The 16,182-nt window shown below is 41.2% G+C and overlaps 1 protein-coding gene across 8 annotated transcripts in view; it reads right to left on the bottom strand.

Annotated features, from left to right (window-relative positions):
• The window catches only part of LOC105484363 (FAT atypical cadherin 3), a 695,427-nt gene that overhangs the window by 244,445 nt on the left and 434,800 nt on the right, over positions 1 to 16,182 (bottom strand). The gene's annotated exons all lie outside the window — the stretch shown is intronic.

Raw genomic sequence — 16,182 nt, 5'->3', positions numbered from 1 at the left:
AGCAGAGCCGATAGTTTGAATCAAATGTGGAGCCAGGCAACCTAGTTCTACGGGCTTGTAAACCCAAAACCCTGTGGGCCTCTGGCAGCGAGATGGGCAAATATTTCAAGTATCTCACAGCCCCATTCCTCTTGTTTCCCCGTGAAATGTGGTGATGGACAAAATGGGATGGATTTAATGCATCCAGTAGCTTAAGTTTCAGTTATGGTAATTCATTGCATATTTATGAAATGAGGACTAAATGAAAGATGTAATTCTGCAAATGCTTGGTTACAAAGCTAATCCAACACAGATCTGCTCTCAAGAAGCTTCTAATCAAGCTTCAGAAATAGATCAAAAAATAAATGCTTGTACCCAGCATAAATGTTTGGTCCACTGAAGGCAATAAAGGAACGTTGAATAGCTGAACACAGGCAGAGAGGGGTGGGTAAGAACCATATTCAAGGCAAACACACTGGGAAGTTGGAGTCAGAAGAGGGCACTTCCAGCTAGGAGGGCCAGGGAAGGTTTGTGGCGTACCTTAAGAGGAGCCAAGCACAAAGAGTCAGGAGTAAGTAGATGGGATGATGAGAAAAGAAATATACAGAGAAACAACAACAGTCATAATGAACAATAATTATTGCTTATTTTACTGAGAGGTTTATGTAATGATTACCCTCTGTCCTGCCAACAAAACCAACTTATAGATGAAGAAACAAATGTAGAGGAATTAAGCGATTTGTCCATGGTCCCAAAGTGATAGGGCCAATATTCCCGAATTCATTCAATCAGTCATTAATTCATACAATATTTATTGTCCTCACAATGCCAAAAATTGTTCTAGGTGCTGGAAATACACAGCATGTCAAAACTGACCACGTTGCTGTCCTCCAAGATTGTGTTCTCCTGAGAAGAGACAAGTAACCAATCTCATTCATTCATTCATTCATTCAGTCAGTCACCTATCCTAGATAAGTGATACAGGCCAGAAGGAGAATGCCACATGATAACTAATACATGTTGGATGAATAGTGCTGAGGGGGAGATTGACTATTTTAGTAAGAGGGATATGGAAGGCCTGAGTGAGGAGGTATCATACGAACTGAGACCTGAATTATCAGAAAGCAATAACCTTTCAGAAACCTGGAAGAGGTCATTAGAGACCCACAGGGCTACAAATGCCTTGAGTTAGGAACTTACAGGAGGGACTGAAAGCAGGCCATGGAAGATGCTACAAGAAGACAGGAAAAGGAGATGACCTGGTGTGGTCATGTAGGATATTACGGAACTTGAATCTTATTTTTTTCAGGAGGAAGTTATTGTTGGGTGATAAATAGGAACTGATATGATCCGACTTGTTCTTTCAAAAAGATTACTTTGGCTGCTGTGTGGAACTGGAGCAAAGGAGACAGGAATAAAAGCAGACAGACCTGTTGTGCTTTGCAGTAATCTGGGTGAGAAGATGATGGTTGTGCCAGGGTTTCAGCAGTAAATACAGTAGTGGTGGTTGGGTTAGGGACAGGCAATAGGACTTACTGACAGCTGGAAAGTGAAGAGTAAAAAAGAGAGAGATAAATAATGGGTGAGTCATATTTTTTATTTCTATTTCGTTTTATCTTTCGTTGTTGTGCTTTGGTTTTTGGCCTGGATAGCTAGGCAGACGGTAGCACCATTTATGGAGATGAAAAAGCAGCAAGCAGCAGCAGGTTTTGGTACTGCGGGTAAGAGGACCGGGTAGAGAGAAATCAAGAATTCTGTTATATGCATCTTAAGCTGGACAAATCTGTTAGCCATCTGAATGTGTGTGTTCAGAAGAAAATTGGACATACAGGCAAGAGGTCCATTTTGGTGAATCATCCATGTATAGACGCTCCAAGTGCTAGTCTCTCTGATTTCCAAACTACCCGTTCTGGCCGGAACTTACAGAATTGAAAAGAAGTAATGGGAAACCAGATTGAAAGATGGGTTGGGATTCTGAGGGAAATGTGTAATGAACTAGTTTCTCATCAGTTTATCTCCTGAATGCTGCAGCGGGGTACAATATAGCTAAAGCCCTTGAGTGAGTGGATTTTTGCCACTATTTGCAAAGAAAGATAGTTAAGCTAATTTGAAAATATGCTACAGACAAAGAAATAAACAATACCTTATAATGGGGTAATTTAATAATTTCTAAGCAAAATTTAAAACTAAAGATTGAAAACCTTAGAAATATTTTGGTATTGCCATGGGATTTATGGAGAGCTGTGAGAAGTGGCAGGCAATGTGTGTAGAAATGGTTTTTCTAGAACCATGAGAGACCCCACTTTAGTGACAGCACAAATAATCTATTCTAGTGAAAAACAGGAAAGGATAGTGGATATATTTAAAATTCACTCAAGAATTAATGCTAATTAGGCTCACAGTCCGGCAGCCAAGAAGAGACAATGTAATTTATTAGGATCACAGTAGGAAGAATAACAAGGAACTGGACTTTCCAACTGCAACATATGGAAACGATTAATGTAATGATTTAAGCTTTATTGTGAAACAAACCCCATTGTCTCTTAATACTGCTACAGCAACCAATTGCTTTAGTAAAGAGAGTTCTGAGTGTCCCCAGAACATTTATATTTTAGCAAATTTTTGGAAAGCAGATACGATTTGGTAGCCTTTACTGAACACTGAAGTATACAGAGCATCTTGGTGGGAAGGTAGTCTGCATGGATGATTCGGGCCCCGTCTCCAAGAAGCTTATCTATCACCTTAGAGTAATATTCTGAAACCAGGCATAGCCATAACTGATAATACCACAAGGCAGCAGATGTGGGCCACTGGCATGATAGAAAGTGCCACCAGGACACAGAAGCAGGTTCCACGAATTCTGGCTTGGGCATTCAAATAGGTCTCATGGAGGAAGAACATTTTAATTGGATACCGAAGGACATGCACAGGGTGTGTGCACACACATGTGAGCACGTGCACACGCACGCGCGCACACACACACACTCTTTTGTCAAGCAGAGAAGCGATTTAATTTTATTTATTTAATTTTTAGACAGTTTCGCTCTGTTGCCCAGGTTGGAGTGCAATGGCGCAATCTCAGCTCACTGCAACCTCTGCCTCCTGGGTTCAAGACAGTCTCCTGCCTCAGGTTATCGAGTAGCTGAGATTACAGGCACATGCTACCACGCCCAGCTAATTTTTGTATTTTTAGTAGAGACAGGGTTTCACCATGTTGGTCAGTCTAGTCTTGAACTCCTGACTGCAGGTGATCCACCTGCCTTGGCTTCCCAAAGTCCTGGGATTACAGGCGTGAGCCACTGTGTCTGTCCAAGAAGGGGATTTTAAACAGAGCATGAGCCCAAATGCAGGACAGAAGCAAAGGGAAATGAGGAAGAAGCCAGGGCTGGAAGAGGTGGTAGCACCTTCAGGGAGCATCTTCCCAGTTTCTATATTTAAAGGGGAAATTATTACAGGGATACACACATATACAAAAGAATAGCTATCGTTTCCCAGCCCTGGTGCCTTCAGACTCCTTTCCTCCCATTTGCTGGTTTCTGAGAAGCAATTAAAGCAACGGGAAATATCCATGGGAGAAGATGGTCTCTGGGGAACTGGGCGTGAGTAGGAGAAGCCTCATGTTCTTCGTCCCAGGCAAGCTACTGATTTCTGTGTTTTCATCAAAGCCTTGTTTGTGGCTCTGAGGAACACAGGACCAGTTTTATTGGGAAATGTGAGCCAGAGTTTTCTGTAAATTTATCTCTTCAAAGTGTCTTTGTAAATTCTTAAAAGCAAGTCAGTTTTATGGCCTTAAAAGAACAGTGAAATTAAATATTTTAAAATTATGTTATTTGGATATGTAACCTTCTTAACTAGCCAGACCAATATATGTGTATGACCTATGGTTTTGATGAGAATGGAGGTCTTTTCCAGATGGATTTGTGTGGCCAGGAGCAGTGCCTTGTGCCCAGTGGATAAGAGTGTGGGTGTTGGCTGCCAAGGCCTGGGAGCAGAGGCTTTGCAGTCAGCCCTAGTTACATCTTGTGACTGTGGAGGGGGGTTGTTACTAAAACCTTGTGCTTCAACACGTATATAAAAGACATAAAACAATACTTCCTTCCCAGAGTTGCTGAGATGATTACAAGTGAGTCTCTGTGTTCCACACTGTCAGCTCTCTGTGGTGCTAGGTATATAAAAGTGAGTCCTTTACTTTCAAAGTGTTTACCACCCAGAGGAAAAGATAGACAATGAAAATGAATAGTTTATGCAAGTCATCAAATTGATTTTCATTTCTTTAAGGAAAAGCATACCCTAGATGTTAGACACAACATCAAACACTTAGAAGTTCAAGAGTTGGGGAGTAAAAATTTGACAATATAGCTTTGGCATAGCCTAATGGAGACAAATGGTGACCTGGTGGATTCACATTCCCTACACAATCCAGGGGAAGAAAATAGACTGGAGGAAAAACTGGAAATCTGGAAAGTGTGCAGGGGACTGACCATTTTGGCAGAGGTGTCTGCTCTCATCATGAATACAATTTCAAAGAATTTATTGTGCACCCTTGACTCAGACTGACTGAGAAAGAATGGAGTAGGGACATGTGGTTTTATTTTGAGACCAAAAAAAAAAAAAAAATTGTCTCAACTCCTATTAGAAGACACAGATGTCCCCATGGAGACTGTAATCTGAAGCAACCCATAGTTCCAGAAGGGATTAGAGGAGCAACAGGCCTTTTCTACTCTACACTTGGGAATGATTCACACACCAGGAAACCGTGTTCCATACTGTGCCTGTCCTTGAAGCTGAGTGCATTGACCAAGCTCAAACAGGTCCTCATGAGAAGTAGCCTGCAGTGTCAAAGGTGTTTGTTTCCCTGACTCCCTTCAGCCCAGCTGTCTTCACAATCCCACATTACCTGCACATATTCCTGTCTTCTTCCACTAAACCACAAACTGCCTGAGCCAGGTCTAGGCACACTCAGGCATTTCTCCTCCCAACATCTAGCACAACAAACTTTTTTGTGAACAGTAGCCATTTGACAATTGGCTGTAAAGTAAAGAAGATGCTGGAACTGCAGGAGATGAGCAGGGCTACCAGCCTTACTTTGTTTGTTAAGTATATCCACAAACCAAAGGAGGCCAACCCCTTTCTACAACTGAAACCAACATCACGAACTGAGTTGGTTTATACTGAAAACTTCATCTGAAGAAATGCTTACTCCAGAGAGCAAGCTGCATTACTGAAAAGGTTAAGGTGCCTAGCATACCTAGCTAACTAGCTATCCATTACTGAATGGTTGTTATTAATATGTTCTTCCTGCTAAACTAAGTGCTATTCATGAAATATCATTTAATCCTCACAATGTTCCTTTAAGGTAAGTATTTTCATATTAACCCCATTTCACAAATGAGGAAGGCGAGACTGAGAGGGGCTAAGTAACATTCTCCAGAACTAGCAAGGGGTGATCTTGGGCTCAGCCTTAGGGATAACAGTGTCTGGTGCCAGCTCATGAGAACCAACTGTGCTTTCATCTTTCTCAATTCCATGTTCAATAACTTCACTTTGGTAGCCTGAAATTGGCTGCAATGGGAGTATTTACGCCATAAAATTCAGCAAGCACTACCAATCAGGGCTTTTTTGTTGTTGATGAGCCAATTCTTATCAGTATGTCCACTGCCTAGGGCTGTCTGATTCCAAAGACTCTGTGCTAAGGAACCACTACTCCCTGTGTACTTGAAAAATAATAGCACATGAACTCAGCAATAGCTGCATGTTGAAATGAGAAGGGCAGTGCATATTAATGAGTGCAAACAGAAGGATAGGTATGTGGGGAGGCTACGAATTTTAAGATTTGTCAAGAATCCCCAGCATACAGGGCACAAATACAATATCTGGAAGACTCATGTCATCAGGAAGTTAAGATCTTGTAAAGCAGAAGGAACAATAGTTCATCAATTTCCACCACAAGCTAGAACAAATAACCCTCAAGAGCAGCCAGTGTCCCCTCTCTGGTTCCTGGAAGGAAGAGCAGACACCAGCATTCTGGTAGGGAGCAAGGTATACATCCAATCATAATGGCAAAAAAAAAAAAAAAAAAAAAGGCATTTCAATCAGCTCCTATAGACCTGCTCATCAGTTCTCTAATGTTTTATAACTCTTAGGTGGACAGGTGAAACTTTTCTTCACCATATACAAAGGTAAGAACCCAGCAGTCTCATATATATATATATATATATATATATATATATATATATGAACAAAGTGGGTGTTTAACAAATACTCGCTGAAAGAATAAGAAAAGATAATGAGGAAAAGAGGATTCACTTATGATTTCAATTTGATCTCTCACCATCTAATATCTAGATCACTGACATAAGAATGTATCTAAGGCAGACCGATCTGGCTTTAAATCAGGATGGAAGGCCCAATTTCCTTTTTCTGACATCCCTGCGTTCCACGGCGATGTGTGTAGCCCACTGTGATGAGAGTCTGGCTAACAAAGTACTGAGCTGCAATCAAAACTCCTGCTATGCAACTTTGGGGAAAATCTTTCCAAATCATGAGTGATGGACATCCAGAGCAGGGACCCACTTGTAGCATAAGGAGACAAGTCCTCATCAGCAGCTAAAAGGAAAAGGGAGTGAAGGAAAAAAATAACCACTTTCAGGAGAGGTCTAGAGCTCTGCCTTCACCTTGGCAATAGCTTTTCCTCTCACTCAGGCCAGAATTACAAGGGATGGCTGGGATATAGTCGCAGATAAAGTGCAAGCAATTCTTTAAATCATAAAACCCTAAAACAAGCATCAAATGCTGATTTGTTTGGTGCTCTCTGGAGTCCTGCTTGCTATAAAACGCTATCCTAAGGTATCTATAGCTGTAAACTTCCATTTTAAGATTCATAACTCCACACAAGTTTAATGGAAATCAATAGATCCAGGAATCCTATATTCTTTATAATTAGGAGAAATGCCAGTCTTCATCACAATCCAGGGTGAGATCTGTTTCATCACATGCCCCGACACTTTTCCACACACTGAATGTGAGAGACAAATATCACCATTAATGCCTTACTGGGCAGGTGCATTTTGAAGCTAAATTATAAAGATAAATGGAGCAGGTGGGACTCAGAACAGGGCTGTAGAAACAAGAGATGGAAATGGAAGCGAGAGTAGAAGGAGAGGAGAGTCAGTGTTCAGTTCTGGAGGAAGTAATCCAGAGATACTTTGCAGCATTCCTGTGTGATCCATACTCGTTTCTGGACAGCCTCCAACTGTAGTGTCTTCACAGGCCTTATTTAAATATGGATCTTCATGCCTGCCACCAGTCCAAGGCAAGAAGCATGGCCATCACAATTGTTTGTTGAATCCTGGTTCCGGGATACAATTTTATAGACTGTCCATGTCTTGGGCTCAGATCCCCCAGGAAGCAAACTGAGGTGGAGATGAGCATGTAGCTTGAAGTATCAACACATGTGGGGCTGTAAAGGGAGTAGGATTGGGCAGAGGGAGAAAATGAATGACAAAAGGCATTAGTGGATCCAGGAGGAGCTCTGGAGCTGGGAAGGTACGGCAGTGTTGTTCTGCTCTGAGGGAGGCAGGCCAGGCATTTATATATTCACAGATGTGGACCTATCCCTGGAGAGGGCAAGGGGGCCCTCTTCACCTGAAGGCTATTCCCAGAATCAGCTGAGAGTCATCAACTGCCAACACTCCCAGAAGCAGGAGGAATTGGTGACTTAGTCCTGGAGGGGCCTGCACAGCACACCCCCAAAGGTAAGAGTGGTCGAAGGTGCCACTTATATGCAAAACTATTAAAGCTCTTCCTCTGATTTTCAGTGGGGTCAATGACTATAGTTTTTCTTCAAGTAAGCATCTTCATATACATTCTTTGCAGAAAGCCTCATTCCTCCAGAATAAAACATGGCAATGCAATTCATCTGCTCTTTTCATCCCAGAAAGAACTTTGCCATCTTTCCTACCCTACCCACCACTACTGTCATAGGAATAGAGCATGAGAGACCAAATCTCCAGAAGGAAGAGAAAAAGACCTTCGGCCTCCAATGTCTTGGTTCCTTGACCACTTTCCTCATGGCCAGGTGAATTTCTACTGAAATCCTCTTTCTGGCTATTCTATCCTTAACAGATGAAATCAACCTACTGAAATAAAAGTAGGCATATTTTTTCACTCGATGAACATACAACATGAAGACAGGGACATATTCTGCTTGATAATTTCCTGTTCTGTACTTTTAACATTTATTTTAAAACCCTGCTTATCCTGGAGCAATCTATTTATCCAACCAAACATGAAGCAAATGTCTGCTGTTTCCAGTATTCCTTGTTTAGAGGGCCAGAGGTATTAAGATCCAGAAACATGATTGAGGAAATTCCATTTAATTGATAGGCTATCGGTTGCAAAACTGTAAGCTCATTGGCAGTAGGAAATGTATCTTGCTGGACCTGACATCTCCCAGAGCCCCTGGTAGAAGCTGCTGTTCATGTTGAGCCTTCAATGCTATTGGGCTGAACAATGTTATAAGAATTCTGACCTGTTTCCTAGATGAAGAACAGTCTAGAATATCCTTGAAATATTTAACTTCTTCAGAAAAGTGCATGCTGTATCAGTTTAAAATACTATGTAATATTGATGTAGAGTTTTTCCAATTATGACTAGGTTCTCTTCATTCTAGCTTTCAAAGACTCAATCCAGTGTCCACAATTCACCTTGTTTATCTTATTTGGAGCAATTATGTCATTTGGAGTCCATTCCTCATATATTCTGTTGTCCATAACATCCTCCTTGCATATGAATCCTAAACTATACGTACTTTCAAAATAAGGATCAAATTTTTATTTATTCATCTTTATATATCTTTTTTCTAAGTTGCTCAACTGAGTTTGTGGAGAGTTTCTGAGAGAGATTAAAGCAAACCATTCATACCACAAAAGAGCAAAACAGAGAGAGAATTAAAGTATTAGGATCAAAGAAAAGGGGATATTGTAAAAATGCCAAATGGAAGGCTCAACATTATTGACTCAGTTTCAATCTTGGGTCTCAGTATCCTAAAAACCAATGGGAAAAAGAAAATAGGAATTGTCCTAGTTCTTATCAGAAAGAAGCAAGCAGAACAGGTGTAACAAAGCTATGCCTAGTATGATTCTCACAAGGGATTGTGTAACAAGGGATGCAATTAGCATTTCACAGAAAATACATTTAGAAATTGTATATGTTGTTTTCTACAGAGTCCTTCCAAAAATGGTGATGGCTATGTCCTTTTATCACTAATGTACTGCAAACTAACAGCTGCTAGATAAATGTTATCAGTGTTGACAACTCTGGGTGCACATCCATATTTAAGCAAAATGTTCCTTCTTTGGGAATACTCTTCTCCAGTACCTTCATGATTTGAACCTTATCTATTCTTCCAGGCTCAGCTCAAAATGCAAATCTCACCTCCATGAAGGCTTCCTTCCTCATGTCGATTTTCTTACTCTGCATTAATGTGAGAGTTCTGCATACGGAACTTACTATTTTCGTTTAAAACATTGTTTTAGAGTTGTTCAGTAAGTATGCCTTTCCTTTCAACTAGCTGGTGTTAAACATTAAAGATGGCTGCAATTTCTTTTGTACTTCTCTCATTGATAAGAAGAGTCTAATTATCCTCCCATTAAATCTGGCCTGGCCTTGGTGACTTGCTTGACCAATAGAATATGGTAGAAGTAATGTCATGGCAATTCAGGCTTATCCTCTCAGACAACTAGCACATTCTGTCTGGACTTCTTAGAACCCTGATGTGCCATGTTGTAGGAATTCTAAGTCATGAGAAAAGGCCATATGCAGGTGCTTTGATCAATAGTCGCAACTGAGTCTAGCCTTCCATCCATCTATTTTATGAACTAGGCATATGCTGAAGCTGTCCTGGACTCTCTAGACCAGTCCATTGACCAGCTGACCACCACCAAGTGACCTCCATCAATGCCATCCAGAACTAAAGAATTATCATCCAATTCCTGCTTGAATTCCTATAGAATCCTAAAATCTAATGAAATGTTGGTTGTTTTAAGACATTAAATCTTGGGATTATATGTTATGTAACAATTGATAGCAAATGAATCGTAAGCATCCTGAGGCTATTTGTTGAAGTGATTGGATAAATGGGGTAGAATACATGATGTAAATCTAAATCATGTGTTTTACTTCATTCACCCATTCACTTCAACAGAGAGCTGTGGAACACCCATCATGTACAAGGCAATGTCGTAGGAGCTGGAGATAAAATAAAATGAATGAGACAAATATATCTGACACACTAGTAGAGGAGAAAAAGAACAAACATGAAAACAATGTTATTAAATTCTTTTGTAATATCCAAATTGCCAGGGACAGCGCTAACTATAGAATGTGACTAATGAATGCTGCATTTCTGTGCACACACAACACAGCTAAATGTGTCATTCCCAATTCTACCTAAAAAAGCAAACAAAGAAACTTAACTGAATCCAAGCATTTAGTAGACTAAGTTACTAACAAGACAAGTCAGATAAGCCAGAGAAGTTTATAAACAACACATTTCTAGTACAATGGGTATAATGAAAAGATGTTTACCTGTTTTCTTTGCCTTTGGAGTCCTAAAACTTTTATTAGGAAAAAAGGGGGCAAACCCCCAGCTTTTCAGAAATGTAGGTTATTCCCTAACCAGCGTAGAATGTATTGCTCCATAAAATGTCAACATCAAAACAGTATAGAAAAAATAATTACAGACAGTGTTAGTGTTGTAAGCTGATAAGGACCAGATGGTCTTTTGTATTTATGGTTTTCCTTGTGCATACAAATGCTTTGGGGATCTAATTAGCCTTCTACAAAACTCAAACTGGGTAATTACTATCATTATCCCCTTTTCAAATAAATCTGAAGTCTAAACTGCAATTATGTTTTTTATCTTACATTTGGTATTCACACATTTTAAGAATTGTTCTTTGCCATCTACTCAGAAAACTTCTTAACATGGACTGAAGTAAATAAAGTGCAGGAAGATTATTAAAAAACACTTTTTGGAAAAAATGGCTCACTCTGTTAGAGGAAAGTGCTGACAACCATGGAAGCAAGTACTTCCTCAACAAGTCCTGCCTCTGTCACATTTTCACTCCAATCAAGAAATTCCCTTTTCCCTGAGACTTTATATTTCCAGTTATGCTTTGCACAGCAAAAGAGAGGAATCACTACATGGAGACATAACCAGTCACGCATGTTAGAGAAAGGATTCTCTGCGAGATGTGATGTGGCAGCCGCTTCAATTAACTTCTGACTCTGCCCCCAAAGTGCAATACCTGGGCTGGCAATGAGCTATGAAAGGCAGCAGTGCGCATAACAAGCCTGGTATGTCATCTTTATGGGTTTTTTGGCCTCGGGACAGTCAAGTCACGTGGTAACATCTCTGTATTGCAAAGCAAAGGGGACGTAATCACGTGTGCCCGTGAACTCATAACAGAGAATTCATAAAAGTCTATCTCCAGTGAGAAGTATGTGAAAAGCGGTGTTAGGAAGCAAACATTTTATTTTAGGCACAAGGCCAAGGATCAGAGTTATCGGGGGGCGGGAGGTGGTATGTGTGTCTTCCTTGATAGAACAAAATACAGACAGTGACAGGTATCAGAAACTACTTCTTCCTCAGCATCTCCCAGTGAGGAAGTCAGGAATATTCAGGATGTTGGCTTGACATCTCAAAATTTAGCATTATGATTACTGATCCAGGGGGCAAAATCCAGAAATAATTGATAGAGGAAAACCTCAGACCTGCAACTCACGAAAATAATTGATAGAGGGAAAACCGTGACCTGCAACTGAGCAGGGTACTTGGCACTGGGGAGGCACTTTTACTAAAAGGAGATGCTATATGTCAATGCAGGCTTCAGAGGCAACCCCACCCCTGGCCTGCCTGAGAGAAGGATGGCTCGGCGGGGCTGCCACTTTGGACCCCAGCCCTGGAGACCGCCCTGGGCTGCCCTGGCAGGCAGCGGCAGAGGCACCCAGGCATTGCTGAGGATGGCTGCAAGGTCAGCACTTTATTCTCCCTGATATGATGGCAGTAACCTTTGCAATGCCCTGAAAAGAATCTAGAAGGCATGTAGCCATTCTTTTATCCATTCAACAAATATTACTAGGCATCTACTTAGTGTGATAAATCACGTGGGGCAATTTGCGCCAAGTTCAGATGTCAACAAAACATTGGCCTTGGAAATACTGTCACGTTCCAACCATAAAAGTCCCCTACCCAATACTGTACAAGAACAAAAGTGCTTAGGTGGCTTGGTGTGTTTGCGCACAAGCAGTGGTAAAGTTTTTGCATCTTAGACTTCTGTGCAAGCCTGGGATGTTTACAGATTGGGAATAATCATGGTTGGGGAATTAATAATGCCAGGGACTGTCTTCATCTATCTCTGAATGTTTGTATCTCCTTGTAATAGCACCTTACTATTTGTACAGTCATTTTTATAGTTTACAGTGTATCTTTACCCTCATCATCCTTCTTGTTGGAAGCATAACAAGGGATCTTATCCTGATTTTACAGATGGACAAGATGGATGAGAGACATTAAGGGACTTGCCCAAAGCTATGCAGCAGTAAGAATCCTAAGCAGGACTCACATGCAGGTTTCCTCACTACATGAAAAACCTGCAAACTTTCTGAACAGTGCACTGGTTGATGAGGGTTTTCCCTGAAACCTCTGAGCGAAGTTGGGTGCCAGGGCAGCTCATCGCAGGGCTGTCTGGGCAGCTTGTTTAGCTGACTTAAGCTGCTTGGCATCTCAAATGCCCCTCTACTTCTGAGGATGCAGGTCCAAAGCCCAGGAGAAATCTGAATTAGGTCAGGACCACAGTATCTGCATTAATTTGCAACCTGATGTAGCAGAAAGAGCAAAGATGTTCAGTTAGTAGGTTCAGGTTCAAGGCTCAGCTTCGTCCACATGAGCTCTATGAAGTACTTTAATCTCTTTGGGACTTGGCTTCCTTATAGGTAATCATGTCTGTGTTGTATACCAATTGAAAGCAAAACATAAGCATCCTGAGGCTGAAATATTGTATTCTGCTTCATTTATTCATTCATACTACCTCACAGGGTCACTAGGATAATTGAATGAGATGGCATGGACAAAGCCCAGGTACAATGCATGGCAGAGTAAGGGTCAGCTCTCTTCCATTCTCTGTCACACTCTTCTGTGGGTTTTGTTTTACTCTGCAAAGGAGAGAAGGATATGCTTAAGAGTTCCCATCATGGGAATACCCCAGCACTCTAGGCATCTAGAGGAAGCCTTTTTGCTGGCTAAATGTCAGCAAGGCAGCTGGAGGGAAATGCCAGTCATGACATAGTCTGCTCTCTCCCAGTAAGTAAAGGATAAGAAGCCATGTCTCAGTGCTCTCTAGAAATGCTCAGCCAATCCTCAAATGGGCAGTAATGCATCATTATCTGCATTGTTTAATGATGGAAATTAAAGAGGAAAAAATAGCAACCATGTCTGCATTTTCATAAGCATTTCTTGCTGATTTAAATATAGTCTGTGAATTCTCTGGTCAGGATGAAATCCAAAATACCTTCCGTATCCACTTAGCGGAATGGGCTTCCTGCCAGTCAAATGGTTGTGTGGGGCCCAGAAAATAATTGAGATGACAGTCCAGTTTTGCACGTGAGGTTAAAATATCAAATTGTATCAGTTCTATGCCCTGATGCTGATTCACCCTGCCAGCTTGCTGGGCTCTGCGGATGACAACTAAGGCAGTGAACTGGCCATGTTCCCACATGAGGGCATCTCTGAGTCACGGCACCGGAGAACCCAAAGGCAATCACAGCACAGGGTGAAGATGGGAAAAGAGGATGAGGCTTAAAGCCCAGGCAGATCTGGAAGGAACTTTTCCTCTACTGGCATCCATGGCTAGCTTGGATCAGTTCCTCAGGTTCTGAAAAGCAGAACACAAAGGAAGATGCACAGGCCCCCTTTTCAGATACATGCATCTCATGACCTGCCACAGCTGTTCCCATTTGGAGGAATGGACATGTGGTTCAGGTTGGATCAATGACTTTCATGAAAATTCAGACTTCCTCAAACGACTCCGACAAGTGTGCACTGTGCCTCCCTTCAACCTCATGTTGCGGAGATCTCAACATTTCAGTAGCATTTGGTATCTGTATATGATTTTTCAGTTATTAAGAACCATTATTTTTGTTTGCTTGAGTTTTACAGTTATAGCAATAAACTTCATTTCTAAACTTAAATGATAAAGTGACAAAATGATTATAGTATGTTTGCAGGGGGTACCCCCAAAAGACACATCTATTCTAGCCCTTGGAATATGTGAATGTGACCCTGTTTGGAAAAAGAATCTTTGTAGATATAATTAGGTTAAAGACTGCAAGATGAGATCATCCTAGATTACCGGGGTAGACCCTAAATCCAATGACAGATATCCTTATAAGAGAAAGGCAGAGTGGGATTTGGAACATGGAGAGGAAGGCAATGTGAAGACAGAGGCAGAGATTGGAGTGATGCAGCCTCAAACCAAGGAATACCTGGCGCCACTGGAAGCTGGAGGAAGCAAGGGAGGTTGCTTCCCTATAGCCCTCAGAGAGGGCATGGCCTTGCTGAAGCCTTGATTTCAGAATTTTGGCCTCCAGGACTGTGAGAGAATAAATGCCTGATGTTTTAAGCCATCAGGTTTCTGGTAACTTGTCATATTGGCCCTGGGAAACTAAAAAGCTATTACAGTCTGTTTATAATTATGCAGATGTTTAGCATATATGTTAAGTAAATATATAAATACACATTATGTATCTGGGGAGAGAGAAATTGAGAGAGAATGTAGAGTATATGGTGAACACTTTTCGTGTGTGGTAGGGGACAGGGTCTCTCTCTGTCATCCATGCTAGAGTGCAGTGGTACAATCTTGGCTCACTGCAGGCTTGACTTCCTGGGCTGGAGGGATCCTCCCACCTCAGCCTCCTGAGTAGCTGGGACTACAGGTGCATGCTATCATGCCTGGCTAATTCTGTATGTTTTGTTGAGACAAAGTTTCACCATGTTGCCCTGGCTGGTCTCAAACTTCTGAACTCAAATAATCTACCTCCCAAAATGCTGGGATTAGAGGTGTGAGCCACCATGCCCAGACCAGACACTATTTTTCTGTTATGCGGTATCTAAATTCCTTCATCATCCTGGGTTGAATGATGGACAGCAAGCCACATTCACATTTGCCAACTGTGCCTTACATTGGGGAAAGAAACAGTGACACAACACTGGGGCCCATAAAATGGGAATTGAGAAAGAAAAAAATACAGGGCTACCTTTTACTGAGAATGATTCATTAAATACTCTACACAGTTGGGTTACCTGAAAGAGTTCATGCTAACTGCATTCATAAAATAAGTATTAAAAGGTGAAGGTACAGTGTGCTCAATATTTAAAGGAATATCTGGCATGAAACTTACAGTAATGATTCATCTAAACTATTTTATAACTCTGTGTCCTTATTTTTATGTGTATGCATTTACACTAAAACTTTCTCATATGTTTCTAACCTGTTCTATTAATAACAATCAAATGATAGTCATAATAGCAGTAATTAATAATTACTGAGCACTTAGGACTCAGGTACCAGGCTAAACTGTTTATGTGCATTATTTCATTGAACAAATCCATATAGAGTTCCTCTGAGAAATGTATTATCATATCTGTTTTTAGATTTAAAAGCAAACGTCATGTTCCGCAGGATGAAGTACCTCACCCTTGCTGGTGGTTCTCACAGTCGCCAGGAGTGAGAGGCTTGTCCCACAGCTGCTGGGCCCAAAATCTCCTGACTCCAAGCAGTATACAGGAGGCTTGAGGAAAGGGAGAACCTAAAATCCATTCTGAGATTCTCTTTTGTCTTCAGAATCAGTCAGAGGACACTGATGTAGCCTCTCTAAACTCCCTGTTCCAATATATTTAAGAAAGACAAGGGCAAAAAAAAAAAAAAAAAATCAGAATACTAAAATGAAGACTGCCAGGAACTGACAGGTATTAAAATGATGTGTAGGGTCTGGCCAGGGACAGTAGGGGAAATTGATGTTCTGAGGAGGAAGGATATGGAGATGGCATGTATAGACCATTAGGGACCCTGGCCTGGTATTGTCCATGGATGTCACTGACACTAAACTCATGAACCAATGTAGCTCCAGCCCTTTCCTGTAAGG

Source organism: Macaca nemestrina, chromosome 12 (genome assembly GCF_043159975.1).
Source record: "Macaca nemestrina isolate mMacNem1 chromosome 12, mMacNem.hap1, whole genome shotgun sequence".
Lineage (NCBI taxonomy): Eukaryota > Metazoa > Chordata > Mammalia > Primates > Cercopithecidae > Macaca > Macaca nemestrina.
This window is presented reverse-complemented; position numbering and strand designations above follow the sequence as displayed.